The following is a 16,123-nucleotide window of genomic DNA, read 5'->3' on the forward strand; positions in this document are numbered from 1 at the left end:
CCTGCCCTCATACATACCCCTTAAGATAAAGTTCTACTATAAATCTTTAAGAGCTTTATTTGCTAGATGGTATGTTTAAAGCAAACTCTCAAGATACACATCAGAAAACAAAACAAATAATTATGACAAATGTCTGAAACGAGACACTTACAACCACGAAAGTCACCAAAGTCCTGACCGAAGTGACTTAAAAATAACATCTGAAGACCTAGTGTTAGCTGAAGTCACAAAACTTACAGTTACATGTAAGTTCATAGCTGCACAAAACCCTCTGTGAAAAGTAGCATCTACCTCAACACTATACAAATGGCAAAAGAGAAAGTGATATATTCTTCAAGAAAAGATGAACCCAAAAGACTCAGAACCTGGAGCAGAATAATCAGATTTCTCTCGAACCAAGTGTCTGCATTGGACTTCTATAAGCTCTGTCTGGTATCAGGAAAGATGACATATTTACTAATTTCTCTCTGCCAGGCTAGTCAATATTTCTTAAAATCCTCTAATAAGGTCATTCAATCAGCAGCATAAAGTCCTATAAAACACACTGCCAACATATGGGGGTGGGGGGACCCGCAGGTTGCTGTGATAAAGGTCACCTGATCTGACCCCAAGCAGAAACACTTATTCCATCTGGCCCTGGGATAGCTTTTGATCTTCTCTAAAGCATTTCTGATACCCATCGCCCTATCACTTCCTGCCAACCACATGAGTTAGAAAGAAAAATAAAGAAGGCAGAATAAGCAATCATTTTGCAAACGTGGAAACTGGGGCTCAGTGACTTACCCGAGGTCACCAAGCTAGTAAGTGATAGTATCTCCTTAGCCTGAGTTCAGAGCTCTCCCTCCAAGGCTGAATGAACTAATTCGGCTCACATCTGTTCCAAACTCTTTGCAATCTGCACTTAACTGCTCCCTGCAACACTGCATAACAGAGCCTTAGGTCTTCACCAAGGCTTTCTCATCACAGATGACTGTCAAACTCCGAGACTGCTGCGCATCACTGTTTCAATCTTGTTTACTGGTTCTACCCAACCTAAAACCCACTTCAGGGGGGATGTTTGACATTAGGAAACACTGCATTTCCGTTGCCTCCATCTATCTTAAATTTAAGGGAGTTTAACGATTTCATTTGTCATTTTTTTTCCTCTCCTGGCATTTCACTGGTGTTTACTAGTCGGTCTTGACCTTCCTCGAAGAAGTATGCAGACAACAATGTCACCTCTTTTAAATAACTGGTGTTAACTGAAGACAAAAAAATGTCTGACTTGCCCAAGGCCATGGGCTAGAGTCCCTTAGGTTCAGCCATCACCTTCATGCCCACAGCTTAGTCCACATGAACGCAAGTTTTAACACCTTTCAATGAGCTTTTTTCTCTATGGAATAAACTAAAGCTTGAAAGAAAAGTTTTCTTTAAAAGAGTAAATATATTTGCTGATCATGGCCAACAATATAAATCCATAGTATTAGAATAACTACAAAGAGGAGAGAACATATGTTTTTTCTCCTTCGTATCATGGCCATGGCCACCACCCTTTAACTCCTTACACATAATTGAAAGAAGTACTAGGTGTGTGTTTTATGGACATACATGCTAATATATATGCACACACGGCTTACCAAAAGGTATGAATAAGATAGACTTCACAAGACATACTTGATATGTCTCTGCTTTATTGTCAGACTGCATGATGGCCACAAAATACACATGTGTTCATATGTAGGAACAAAGCACACAGAGACGACAAAGTAAGCACACCCTCAACTTCCTCACTAGACCTCATAACCACCTTCCATTCATGACCAGTTTTAATAAAATAGTAACAGCTAACATTTATTGAGCACTTACTGTGTGCCAAAGACTTAGTACAAGCTCTTCATGTGCATATTGAACCTCTGGGGTAGATCACTGATGCCCTTTTACAGACAAGGAGACTGAGGGGACATATAGATACCGACTATTTTACCAGAGGTCTTACAGCTAGAAAGTGGAGAGCCGTAGATTTCAAGTCAGGAGCTATATCTCCAGAGACACTGCCTCCCATGTCTGATCATTCTTCAGAAGAATTCTTGGCTATGGGTCTTGAGACTGCAGAAAGGACTAGCTGGGCTAATATGTACATTGTTAAAATGTGAAACCAGGAAGTGAAAACCCACAAATCAGGAGTATTTCCTTACAGTTGCTGAGAACTGGGGCCCATATTTTAATGAAATAAAGCCAACTGGATGGGGAGGAGATGTACTACATTTGCATTCTCTAAAAAGGAAATAGCAGAAACTGAAAAGGGTGCCATGACCCACTGCAGAAACAGCACACACATTGATATTTTAGAGCCTTCTTGGGGGGGTCTTATGACATGTGAAAACTTTACTTTTATGGTCATTCATTCAATGACCACAAAAACATAACAACAAATAATGCAGTGGTTGAAAAAAGTCTTTGGGTCAACTGAAAACTTTCAACACTCACACAGTCTATTTGTTTACATCCCACATCTCCCATGACACAAGAGTACGACTACGAGGGTTTCAATCATTTCATTTTTTCAAGGAACCCACTAAATTAATCAACTGGATCTTCACCACACGCCTAGGGAATGTGGCAGTATCCTGACATCATTTTGCAAAAGAGAAAACATTGATAAAATCAAAGAGGAAAATCAGAAGACCCTAATTTTCAGGGTAACTTCTGGCATTTTCTCCAGACATGGCCTGGGGACCACCAGTGTCAGAATGTTGAAATGCAGGGAAGACCTATGTAACTGCACTCTCTGGGGTACGGGCCAGGGACCTGCATTTAAACCTGACTCAAGTGGCACTGCCCACGCAAATCTAAACCTCAACAATGAATCAGAGCCACTAATTATAGGCGACAATGTGAAAGGTCCTTGTAGGAACAGTTGGTCTTCTTTTGGAGGACTCTAATCAGTGGTTCTCAGTCTTGGCGGCACATTGAAATCACTTGAGGAGCTTTCATTAAACTACCAATAACTTTCTAAACAGCAGTCCCTGAGGAACTAGGTCTCCATAGAAAAATGGCTTCTTCCAGGGCTGAGAGAAAGAAAATACAAAGTGGTTATGCCAAAATTAATGAAGTGTTCAAACACTTGAGGGGTAATTTGAAAAAGACACAGAGATCAGCTTGATGGGGCTTCCACAGGCCAAATTTGGGACAGTAACTGCATGTACTGAGGAATGTATTATAATTTATTCATTTCAAAAAAATTTTTTGAGCTCATACTGATACATTCAATAGGTAGCTAGGTTGATAGCTAGTTACATAGATGGATAGATAATATTAGATAAATAGGGATGTATCCAAAAAGATATTACTTAGATTGATGTCAAATAGTTTACTTCCTATGCTTTCTTCTAGAGGTTTTATGGTTTCAAGCCTTACATTTAAGTCCTTAACCCATTTTGAGTTTATTTTTGTATATGGTGTAAGAGAGCAATCCAGTTTTCATGACATCACTTGTTGAAGAGACTGTCATTACTCCAGCATATATTTTTACCTACTTTGTCATAGATTAGTTGACCATATAAGCAAGGGTTTATTTCTGGGCTCTCTCTTCTGTTCCGTTGATCTATGGTCTGTTTTTGTGCCAGTACCATGCTGTTTTGATTATTATAGCTTTGCAATATAGTTTGAGATCAGGGAGCATGGTACCTCCAACTTTGTTCTTTCTCAAGATTGCTGTGGCTATTTGAGGTCTTTCGTGGTTCCATATATTACGCAGCAATAAAAAAAAATCAAATCTTGCCATTTGCGACAACATGGATGGTAGATCTAGAGGGTATTATGCTAAGTAAAATAAGTCAGGCAGAGAAAGACAAATACCATATGGATTCACTTATATGTGGAAACTAAGAACAAAACAAAATAAACAAAACAAAAACAGACTCACATAAACAAAGACCAAAAGGATGGTTACCAGAAGAGAGGGGGTGGGGGGTTATGTGAAAAGGAGAAGGGGAATATAGTCAATAATATTGTGGTAAGTCCACATGGTGACAGATGATTACTAGAATTAGGGGGGTGATCACATTGTAAGGTACAAAAATGTCAAACCACTATATTGTACACCTGAAACTAATATAACCAACATAAGACTGTATACCAACTATACTTTAAAAAAAGGTTAGATAGATAAGTATGGGACAAGAAAGGGAATGCTCTTCTTTACAAAAGAATGTCAACTAATAAATATAAAAATGGTAGAAATGGACAATCAACATTTAATAACCATCATAGCAATAACTAATTCTAGCAAGAATCCATGGTTGCTAAATCAGTAGATGAAAGCTTGTTGGGAGTGAGGATAGTTACAGGGTCTCAAAGTATTATATCTCCCCACAGCTGATTTATTATACAGAAGGGAAATGGTCCCCTTAGAATGGAGAGAGCTGGCAGACACAGCCTTAAAGTTCATGTCGCCAATGATGGGACAAATTGACATCAGGTGCCTCTTTATGTGATACACTGAGAAAGATTTATCACCTACAGAATGTTTCTGCCCAAAACATTTAACCTAAATCTGGCCATGAGTAAGCAATCACGCAAATCCAAATTGAGGGACAATCTACAAAGACTGACCTGGTTTTTAAAATATTTTTTTAAGTCAATATCACATAAGATTTTTAAAAGGCCAGGGAACTGTTCTAGATTTTAAAACAGTAAAGAAATACAATAACTAAATATACTGCAATCCTTAATTGGATACAGGTTTTTTAAAAAGGTTATAAAGGACATTATTGAGAGAATTGGGGAAATTTGAATACAGACTAATACAAGATAATAGCATTATGTTAATATTACATTTCCCGACTGTGCTAGCTCTATTGCAGTTACATAGGAGAATGTCCTTGTTCCGAAGTATTTAGGGATGAAGAGTCCTGACATCTACAAATTACTTTCAAATAGTTTAAGGAAAAAAAAAAAAACAGAGAGAGAGAGAGAGAGAGAGAGAGAGAGCGAGAGAGAGAGAGAGAGAGAAACTCTAATGTTACTGGCCTGAGGTGCAGCCTGGACATCTGGATTTAAGAGCTCCCTGGGTGATTCTAACATACAGCCAGGTTGAGAGACATCTAGACAGATCCATTGTCCAAAAATAAATGGGACTTTTCCAAGACCAGGCTATACAGGTCCTGCATTCAGCATCTTTTTCCAAAAGAGAGAAAAATCAAACTTACTTGTCAATATTACCCTAATACATAACCCAGGTGAATGCTGCCATGCTGATTTTTATTTCACAGATCTTTGGAACAGTTGCACTAAGTAATCTCTAGCTCTGGAAATGTGTTCCGAGGACCCGGGAGGTGGAAAAGACAGTGGTCTCTGCTATGATTTATTAGCAAAAACTGCTGGGGGTGCAACAACTCTCCAAGTTACTGAACAGCATCCTGGCTTCTTGAAGAAGCTGCTCTTGAGCTGGAAACTTCAATTTATGCAAGGGGCCAGATTCCCTACTCAGGATGGAAAAACAATCCAAACTTAATTAAATAAGGAAAATCATTCATTTCAGTTGGGATATCCAATGGATTCTGGGTACAAAGGAAGAGAAAGCCGAATTAGTACTGATCTTGTGGACCCAGCATCATACCCTTTCCTGGAACAACTGCCACTCATCGTCCTGTTTCAATGTCATGTAATTCGAAGAAGACAAGGACATTTCAGAGGCTGATGGCAGGCCAGAAAAAACAAGAAAGGAACTCATGGGTTTTACTTCACAAACCCCTCTTGACTGTAGCTGGACTGTTGCAGTGGAAATGTACAGTATTTAATTGACCAGCACAGTTTGGTCCCTGGAGATGAGCCTGCCTGATTCTCCTAGGGATGTGTGTAATCAACATCTTTGCCCGGCAGAAAACAGTCACTCCATTTGCCTGCTACTGCAAAGGCAAGGTTCGTCTGAAAAGAGGTTATAGCAGTCCTCATTTGCTCCCAAGTCCCACCAGAACATAGGAGAAAAATGAAGAACGAGTAGGGGACCATTTATTAGAGCCTCTGAGCCATGGCAGTTGAGGAGGAAGATGGGTAAAGTCAGAAGTCACACAAGGAAAATCAACTGAATCTTGTTGGAGATGACGGAAATAAACATCGATTAGGTGTCCGCTAAACGCCAAGAACCATGCTAGACATGTGACGTGTCTTCCCTCAACTCTTTGTACCAACCCTGTGAGGTTATGAGCACAGGAAGGCTGGATAACTTATCCAAGGCACGAGTTAAATAAGCTGTGGTCTGCAGCCCTCGTTTTTCACCAACCCAAGCAAGGTAAGACCAGGAAGGCAGACTGGGAGTGCATTTCAGGGGGACTTTTGATGCCAGGCTAAAGATGTGGACTTCATTTCATGGGCAATGAGGAACCAGAGGAGGTTCCTGGGCAGAGAAGCGACAGCAAGATGTGATGGGGACAATAAGTCGTGAGAAGTGCCTGGGGTCAGGGATATGCAGGATGGTGTGAGGAAGGGAGCCTAGAAGCAGGCACATGACCCAACGGAAGACAACAAAAAACAGAGAAAGTCTGAAAAACACATTGGAAGGAATCATATACACAGGGAAGGAGCAGCGGATACACAGTATCATCTGCAGCCCAATGGGCTGCAGTTCCTGTGTATTTGTTGCCCCCGTTAGGAGTCAGTGACCCTCTCTTACTTGTATTTGATCTCCAGCAGCTAGCTCAGTGCCTGTTACAGCAGCCACTCCAACCATTGTTGATAAATGGATGGATGAATGAACTAATGGGTACCTGTTCCACATTCTGTTTGTGGGTCACGGTTTTGTGGACACAAACTTCCAGTTCCAGACAGCCAGAGGGGCACCGGAGAAGGACAGGAAGGGTGGAGGGAAAGAGTTAAAGCCTTAACCTGGTGTTACACAGGGCACCCACCAATGTGTGTTTACAAACCGATGCCAAGAGGGTTAAGACGGTAAATTTTATATTATGTATATTTTACCACGACTTAAAGGGGGGAAAAAGCCAATGACACTTTGAATTGTCGCTGCTCTAGGGATGGAAAGATGGTGGCCCGTGTCTTGCTAATGTGTTGAAGGTGCCTCATTCTACCAACATTGTAGTCTGAAGCATCTGTGATATTAGACAATGCCTGATACGTTGCTTTTGTCTTCCAAGTCTTTGGTCCACTGGCAATTATCCATACAAATGGTAGAACAGGGCCATAGCTGAACAAGAAATTATGTATATTTGATTTTAAATTCAGTCCTCATAAAAGACAGAAAGACTTGTTTCACACACACAGAGCTATATATATAAGAATGTTCAGGGCAGCACTGTTTCTGATAGCAAATGCATACATGCACAGAGCTCTACACAGAAAACATCCCGAATGTCCACTGAAAGTGAAAGGCTACATAAATCACTTGGGAAACTAAGTGGCCATTAGATGGAGCAAGTTTCTGCACATCACTATGTATACTGACGTGTAAAAGGTGTCCCTATAAGAGACCAAGTCACATAATATGTACAATATCATCCCAACATTGTAAACGCCCACACAGCCTCCCTCCCCGACCTCCACCAGGGCCTTTTTTATTTACTCCTGATCACCAAGAACCTAGCACAGCGTACACACTCAACACATGTTCATAAGTGAATAAATGGATTCATTCGACATTCAATTAATGTGCGAGGGAGGGCTTAATACAACTAGGTGAATGAGAAAAAGGGTGTGTGTGCACGAACACACTTGTGTAAGCACAGAAAATGGTACAGAAGAGCATACCCCAAAGTAACAGTAGTATTTCGGGGAAGGGAGGTTGGGGGAGACTCATTTACAAGTTTCTGCACATCACTTTGTTTTGACAAAGGGCACGTAATACACTGTAACAATTTTTTAAAACATCATAGTTACCTATTAAAATAATTATCTTGCATTATGAAACTTGTCCAGCTGATCTCCTTTTGATGACATCGATAGCAAAGTTAGTTCTTATTCTCCAATTAAATAACTACCAATTGAATCAGGGAGAAGAACAGTGGTTGTTATAAGCTGAATGACAAGGGGCCTCTGAACTGGGCCGTGAAGACAGGTGTGAGCCCAGAGAAACAGCTTCACATCTGTAGCCCACACTAGTTATTCTGATCAGGCGCTGTTAGAGAACCCAGAGGAGCCCCACAATATCCTACCAGTTACCGATCCAAGGTCGTTTTTCCTGGCCGGATTCCTCGGAGCACACAGCCCAAGCAGCCATCTCCCTCCCAGCTGTGGAGGGGCCCTTGTGTCCATCCAACCTTGCTCTCCCTCCCTCCCTCTCTCCCTCCCTCCCTCCCTCCCTCCCGCGCTCCCTCCCTCCTAGAAACACATGCACACACTCAACCATGGGGGCCCCTTCTCTAGCTTCCTCTAACAACCACTGTTTTTCTCTAGCACCGCCCTCATCTCACTGTATTTCAATTATCTCTGCATGTCAATTTTTATGTTTCTCTCCACCCCTTCAGCTCTGACACCTCTCAGCTTTTTCATGCACACCTTTTTCAATAAATGTAACTCATTTACCAACACAGGCATATGCCTCGTGATGGTTATGTGGATGCCATTTCATGACAAATGTTCACTCTCAATCAATCTATGAGCCCAGCTGCCACATATCAAGAAACAGGGAGACACACACCCCTAATCTAGCCCTTCCTCAGTTCTAGAAACTTCAACCTAATGCCCAGTTTTAAGATGCCACTGAAAACAGTCTTAAAGTCAGTCAATCAACATATGACCAAACAAACTGAGTTCCTACCACCAGCTTAATACAGAAAGGGGCCATCCATTCAACAAACTGAGTTTCTGCAAAGAGAAGCTGCATATGGATATTTTCAGTGTTAACACTGTCACCTGATATCTCCTTAGAAGCCACATCTAGAATTTTGGTGCCAAGGGCATGAAGAACTCTTCCAACCATGATGTCTTCCACCTCACCATCTTATAAAACTGGGGTGTGAATTAGCCACCTGAAAGGACACACAAGCTTGATTTTACAGCTCATGGACATGTGGTCCACACTGATAGCATTAAAGCACATAAAGAGAATCCTGAACCTCACAACACGAAGACACAGATGACCCAGGGGACCCAGCATGGCGACCACCGCATGCAGTCCTCTCCATGGCTCTTCACCCGTTTTCTCATGTATAAAATTGGAATGATGGGGACAGACTTACTTTCCAGAAGGGCTTACTGCCACCTGACTCCCTCCCTTTTTTCCATGTGTCTTTGCATTCATGAATATGTTAAGAGGCATCTTTGTTCATTACTTATACCAGTTCAACCAATATTCTTTTCACTAGCCTTCCATTCCCATCAGAGTGAAACAAAGGAACCACACTGAAAAACAAAGTCAGCGATGTCTCTAAACAGCCTTCTTGTTTTCCCCTTTCCTTAGGCTGGTCCCAGGAGTTGGTTTTGGCCTTTCAGCATGTCCCCTAATCCAAATGACCTGACCCACAGCAGACCATATCCGGGGGGGGGGCACACTTCTCCAAAGTGTCCCTGGCCTAACTCGAGCCCAGGCCACCATCTCCCTGGGGATAGAGTCTGGATGTTCAGAGGAGAAAATCCAATCCATAAAGCTTTTCTCTGCTTTAATAAGGCTGATTTGGGCAAAATGCCCAAAAGAACTCAACATATTTATAGAGTTTTGTTTGATCTACTTTTAAATGCTCCATGCAGAGTCATTCAAGTGAAATGAGAATACAGAATTTCAAAGGAAAAACTGAAGGAAGATGCTAAATATAAGTTATTTGTTGAGCATAAACAAGATTTCTCCCTTCTATCGAACATACTCCCCCTAACACATCTATTTTTAAAGGCATTCTCAAACTTTGCTGCTGACAAATGGACTTCTACAGTTAAGGGGGCAGGCGCGTGGGGGGGGAGAAGAGTAGGGCGGAGCACGTGTGAGTATATGCATATTAGTAACTGTGTAAAAGCTCTAGAAAAATCCAAGAGGCCCTCATCTGGGCTCTCTTCCCTATTCTTAGAGAATTCTCAGGGGGAAATACCATAAACAGATTTAGAGTTTCTCAGTTTTTTAAAATCAGTACCAAAAAATGGCCACTGTACAGTGAGATTTAGAGAATGACAGAAAATTCCACCTCTCTCTCTCTCTCTCTCTCTCGTTCCCCCTTCTTCTTCTTCTTCTTCTTCTTCTTCTTCTTCTTCTTCTTCTTCTTCTTCTTCTTCTTCTCTCTCTCTCTCTCTCTCTCTCTCTCTCTCTCTCTCTCTCTCTCTCTCTCTCTCTCTCTCTCTCTCAGAAGGAGGGAAAAGATCTATATTGCAGGTCATCAAAAATGGTTTTGGAGCCAAGCTCTCCACTCCGCACTCTGCTCCTCTCGCCCTGCAAGCCGCCAGCGCCCACCATGGCCTCCATTCAGCAGCTGGCAGGAAGATGGTGCTTAGTGGAGAGCAAAGGCTTTGATGAGTACATGAAGGAATTAGGAGTAGGGATGGCTCTGCGGAAAATGGGTGCCATGGCCAAACCAGACTATGTCATCACCTCTGACGGCAAACACCTCATCATAAAAACTGAGAGCACGTTGAAAACAACGCAGTTTTCATGTAACCTGCGAGAGAAGTTTGAAGAAACTACAGCTGATGGCAGAAAAACTTAGACTGTGTGCAATTTTGTCAACGGCGCATTGGTGCAACATCAGGAATGGGATGGGAAGGAAAGCACAATAACAAGAAGAGTGGAAAATGGGAAACTAATGGTGGAATGCATCAGGAACAATGTCAACTGTACTTGGGTCTATGAAAAAGTAGAGTAAAAATCCCATCATCCTTCTGGACAAGGAATTAGCTGCACGAGTAAACAGGCTCAGTTCAATGAGAAAATCTCTCCGTGCTTTTTTTTCTTCATCTCTGTATTCAGTTATCTTTATCGTAAACATTTCACATGCAACTATTGCCAAGTGTTGGTTTAATTAAGATCGTCCCTTTGGTTAGTGAAAAAATGTGTTTATGCTAAAAAAATGGTTTTGAAATTTTGACTCATTTTTAATATAGTTTCCCTTCTCATCCCCTTCAGAATAAAGAAGGGGCGGAAGCCCAGGTATTTTTGAATTTTCTTGATGCAAAGGGGGGTTTTCATGTCCACAATTCCTCCTTCTTATCTAAAAGCAGAGGTTCTTAAATGGGGTTCATGGATAGAATTCAGGGGTTCTAAACACGATGGGAAGAAAATGACTTCTTTATTTTTACTGCCCTCTAACTGAAATCTGGCCTTTCTTTCCACTGTGCATACAGGCAACAAACCACACTGGTATTAGCAGCACCTGTGGATTTTACTTATCTCCCACCCCGTGGACAGATATTTTCATTTCACATCACAGTCGGTGCACTTATCTTAAAATATCATTTACATTCATCCCTGTTTAAAAATTATGATAGCTTCTAGACCTACTGCTGGATCTTGCTACTTAATGCATCAATAAAAAATATGTATTACTTAAGTTTTTGCAACATTTTGATAACTGTATTTCAGCAATGATTGATTTCCTTTATAATCCTATGGATTTTATTTTATTCATTGACAAACATTATTCCGAGAAGGCACCCACAGGCTGGCAAAAGGTTGCACAGAATTTTTTTTTAAGAACTCCTAATCCCTACTTTCAAGATTATGGTTTGCAAGGAAACCCAAAGGTGCAAGGGAGAATTATGTACATAAAAGAAAGCAGTAAACATAACACTTGGACACTGCACATTGGAATGTTTCATAGGCTTTGGAGCAACCCATCCTGACAAGAGAACCATATTGGGCAAGTTAACAGGTCCTGATCCATGAATGGCCATGTGGCACAGCATTCATGAGGCTACTTGCCAAGTGCCCTCTTATTATCTGGGTCAGTGGCTAGCAAGAGCCCTGCTCTGTCATCTGGCACTTGAGCTCAACGCCCATGCTCCCTTCCATAAAGGCCAGCACAGCTTATGTGCAGGCTCCACTTGCCACTGCTTCAGCGTCACCCCTGCAACTGAGCCCTGCTTTGTCCCCCTTTGCTAGCTAGTGAAGTTCCAGGATTCACCACAGGGTCCAACCCTCCACCCCCCAGCCAGAGATAAAGAAGTCACTTGAGCTTCTGTGCACCCACGTGGCTTTATATACATCTCTTCCTCCCAGCCCTCATCAGTTGCACTGTCATTGTTTGCCTCCATGTCCCCAGTGCCTGCTGGGCAGGGAGTGCACAACTGTCCCACGAAGGGAGAGAGGTTTATACCCATGTTTATACTGCACAGGATTTGCCTGGAGGGGGCTGCCTGACTTCCACTGTGGTCCCATCTTTGTGTTTTCACTAGAGGATGGAGGACCCTAAGGTAAGCAAGTCCAACTGAAACCAGAGCCATCTGACCAATTGTTCAAAAGTTTCTTTCTAAATCAAGAAAACAGCAATTCCACTTTCTGGAAGATAAACTCGAGATAAGTTACACGAAACATGCCAAGATATATGCACAATGTTCACTGCTACACTATTCAGAGGAGTGAAAAAACAGAATCACCCTAAATGTCCTTCAATTGGGGGACTGATTTGTCAAGTCATGGTATGTCTACACATGGACTATTAAAGAGCGGTATCCCTCTCAGTCAACTGGTATGGCAAGATTTCCAAGATTCTCTTCAACCTAAGAGAACTAATTGCAATACAGCATCAACAGCATGAGCCCATCCGTATTTTTTTAAATACCAATATGTCTGTTTCACTATGTGCTTAGATTTGGTGGGACCACCTGAAGTTGACATTTTTGTGAAGGAATCTCTGCGATTTTTTATGGCTCGTCCTAGTACATATGTGTGGAGATCTTCTGGGGAGATAACCACAAGCCAGTTCTCCTCCTGGGAGTATGACCAGCAGAAGGAATTTTATGTTACTCTTTATGCCATTCCTTTCCTTTATTAATTTTTTTACACTAAGCATTATGTTTATAATAAGTCTGAGAAAACTTAGGGTGAGTCTCTAAGAAAATGTACAAATCAAATAAAACCCAAAAGAATAGCGAGGTTTAACCACACACAACAGCACAAAAGCTGTCTCACTGTGTGGGCGAGTCCGTGACCATCAGGACCGCAAAGCCCATTCCTGCGAGCTTCCTCCAGAGCCTGCAAATGGACTTGTCCCCAAGGCCCCTCGGGAGCGGCATCTTCCAGGAAAGGACAGGTTTCTAGGTGACTGAGCAGTGCAGATAAAGGGACTGGCCTACCTGCAAGAGAAGGATTTTAAGCACTTTGTTTTTAAGTAAACAAATATGTTAATAATGCATAAATTATCTCTTTGTTCCCAGCAAATAAAGATTGTTCTCATTTATTTAAGCAAGTCCTATTTTCCTTAGAAGTATGGGAGAGTAGTAAAGGTGCTTTAAAAAAATGGTATGTCACACTCAGACTTTTCATTTTCCAAACTGGTCTGCACCTCTACTCTCCCCCTCAGAGGGAGGGAACCAAACGTCATGAAAAGTGTAAATGTAGAAATTGTGAATCTAGAAAGCATCAACCTAGAAATCTTGAGGCAAGAAAATAAATGTAGATTCATTGAGGGAATAGCGAAAAGAACAGCAGAGGAGAAGTAGAGAAATAAACGCTCATGAATCTCTCCAACAACACTGATTTTTGTCTGTACTATGCACTTCCGCACTTACACATATCTTAACCTCAACAGGCTTCATTATAAAGTTATCAATATAGCACATACAAGTCAATCTCCTTTTGTAAGATGAAACCTCCTAGAGGATAAGAATTGAGTTTTTCTACTGCCTGCAGCAGGGCTTGGCAAACTTTCCATTAAGGGCCACAGAGCATATATTTTCAACCTTGTAGGCCATACAGTCTCTGTGCCGACTACCTAACTCTGCTGTTGTAGCAAAAAAGGAGCCATAGACAATATGTAAATGAATGGGAGTGGCTGGGTGCCAATAAAACTTTATTTACAAAAACAGGCAATACATGGGCTGTGGTTTGCTGACCTCTGGTCTACAGGAAGGAATTATAAGGGACCAGGGATGATTTTCTTTTTAAGAAAGAGCAAGAGACATTGCTAAAGTTGAATCATCAGCTTAGAAGGGACCTCCTCCAAGATGCCTTCCCTGACTGCCTTTGAGGCAGGGTTAGGTGCCCCCATCACCACCACTGTGGGAGGGCACAGCACCCAGTGCATGACGCTCTCCCCACCCTGCCCGTAGTGCCTGAGATTGCTTGATTCTCAAATCCTGGACTTCCTTGTGGATTACTAGAAGCTAGCCCAGAGCCCAGCCCAGAACAGCCTTTAGCAATGATCTCAAAATCAAAGGAAAGAACAAATGATGAAAGGGATGAAGGAGAAGGAGGAGTACAAATGACCCTGGAGGGCTGATGGGAAGAATGTGAAGGTTGGGATGCAGAAGGCAGAAGCAGGAGTCTGACAGGGAGAATCTGCCGCTCAACTACATGGGGACAGTTGGGGACACAGCAGTTGCCTCCCATCAGCCACTCTACCAGAGAACACCACACCTAAGCTACATCTGGCCAGGGATGGGTTCAGGAATGTACAGGCTGCCTTAAGCCAGGGTGGCACATTGAGAGACAAAGATGGGTCTGCCCAGGGCATCTCCAAGAAGAGAAGCCCCCAGTCCTTTCCCCCACTGGAAATTAACCAGGGAAGCCCATCGGCCCACTAGCTGGCCACAGCATGAAGCCACCTGAGCAAGAGGCAGGGCAGAGAGAAAAGAAACCTAGGCCCAAGAAGCCTGCCCGGCCTCTGGACTTCCGGTAGTACAAGAGATCCTTTCTTATGACCTAAGCCAGGGTGAATGAGGGTGTCTGTGACTTGCAGCTGAGAGCCCACTAACTAGCACAGTATGTGTGAGTAAAGGTGAGGGGGGAGGAAAGTAAGGGGGGAGGTCCGGCCCAGAGGTTAGGTTTCTGAGCTTGTACTTGTATGTCTCAGGCATTGGCTGAGCCCAGGAGCAAGTAGACACAATAGACGACGCCAAAGAAAAAGGCAGAAAACAGCTTGCATTTAAGGTGGAGAAGAGGAGTCAATAAAATAAAATAGAGAAAGAGGAAGAGGGGGAGTCAAACACAGAGGCACAGAAGGCAAAGCAGATGTTTCCAGAAAGAGACAGTAATCCCACGTGCTGGGAGGAGTCGGGCAGAGCAGCACAAAGGAAGAGGTCTGACAGACCTGGGTTCCAACCCAAACTACACCGCTCAATAGAAGTGTGGCCTTGGCTAGGTCACACAATGTCTCTGAGCCTCAGTTTTTCCAACGGTAAAATGAGGACGATGCTACCTTCTTCTCAGGGTTGTTAGAGCACTGAACTAGCTGTCTCTACAACACTGCACGGAGTCGGGAGTACTGACTGAATTTAGGCCCTAATTCTTTCCGCCTCGCCGTATCCACGACCTTTTGTCACATGTCTTTAGAGTACCTCCCTTAAAGACAACTAAGATTTCCCACACACACACCATGTGACTTATTTTGGAAAATTAAGTGAAGTGGAAGCACTAGTGTACCAGTTTGTAGGCCAGGCCCCAAGAGAACTCGGATGTTTCCACTCACTCTGTGCACCTCCATCATTGCTGTGTGAACGTGCTCAGTCTAGCCTGCTGGAGCATGGGAGACACACACAGCAGCGCTGAGTCACCCCAGGCATGCCGCTGAGCTCAAGACAAATGCTAGCTGACCTCCAGACACGTAAGGAAGCCCAGTGAAAATCAAAAAGCCACCCAGCTAGCTTCCAGCTGACCCCAGATTCAGAAGTAATAAATGTTTACTGTTGATACCACTGAGCTTTTGTGGTTGTTATGTAGCATCATTGTGGCATCTGATAACTGATACAACAATGCCTGGCACAGAGCTGGTCCTCAAAAAATGTTTAAAGGACACACTCGGTGAAGATAATGGCTGCAAATATACTGTATCATTCTTCTATCCTGGTAAGTTAACTATTATTTCCCTTGACTGTTTCTCCATGTTCCTCAAGGCCCAAATGGTAAACAAAAGTTTCTAGACAGATTTCTTTTTAGAAGTTTCTAGAAACACTAATTTTAAAAAACAGGAAAAGATTAATGTCCTACTTGTAGGACATTAACAAATGCACATGGAAAATAAAGCAGACAGAAAGCTATCCTGACAGAATTATCTTA

General features: G+C 42.5%; 1 protein-coding gene and 1 pseudogene across 7 annotated transcripts in view; one reads left to right on the forward strand and one right to left on the reverse strand.

Annotated features, from left to right (window-relative positions):
• Nucleotides 1–16,123, reverse strand: part of SH3KBP1 (SH3 domain containing kinase binding protein 1) — a 321,649-nt gene that overhangs the window by 168,842 nt on the left and 136,684 nt on the right. The window lies entirely within an intron of this gene.
• Nucleotides 10,368–10,775, forward strand: LOC109460231 (fatty acid-binding protein 5 pseudogene; annotated as a pseudogene).

This window comes from Rhinolophus sinicus, chromosome 18 (assembly GCF_057876585.1).
Source record: "Rhinolophus sinicus isolate RSI-liver-muscle chromosome 18, RSI-T2T, whole genome shotgun sequence".
Classification (NCBI taxonomy): Eukaryota; Metazoa; Chordata; class Mammalia; order Chiroptera; family Rhinolophidae; genus Rhinolophus; species Rhinolophus sinicus.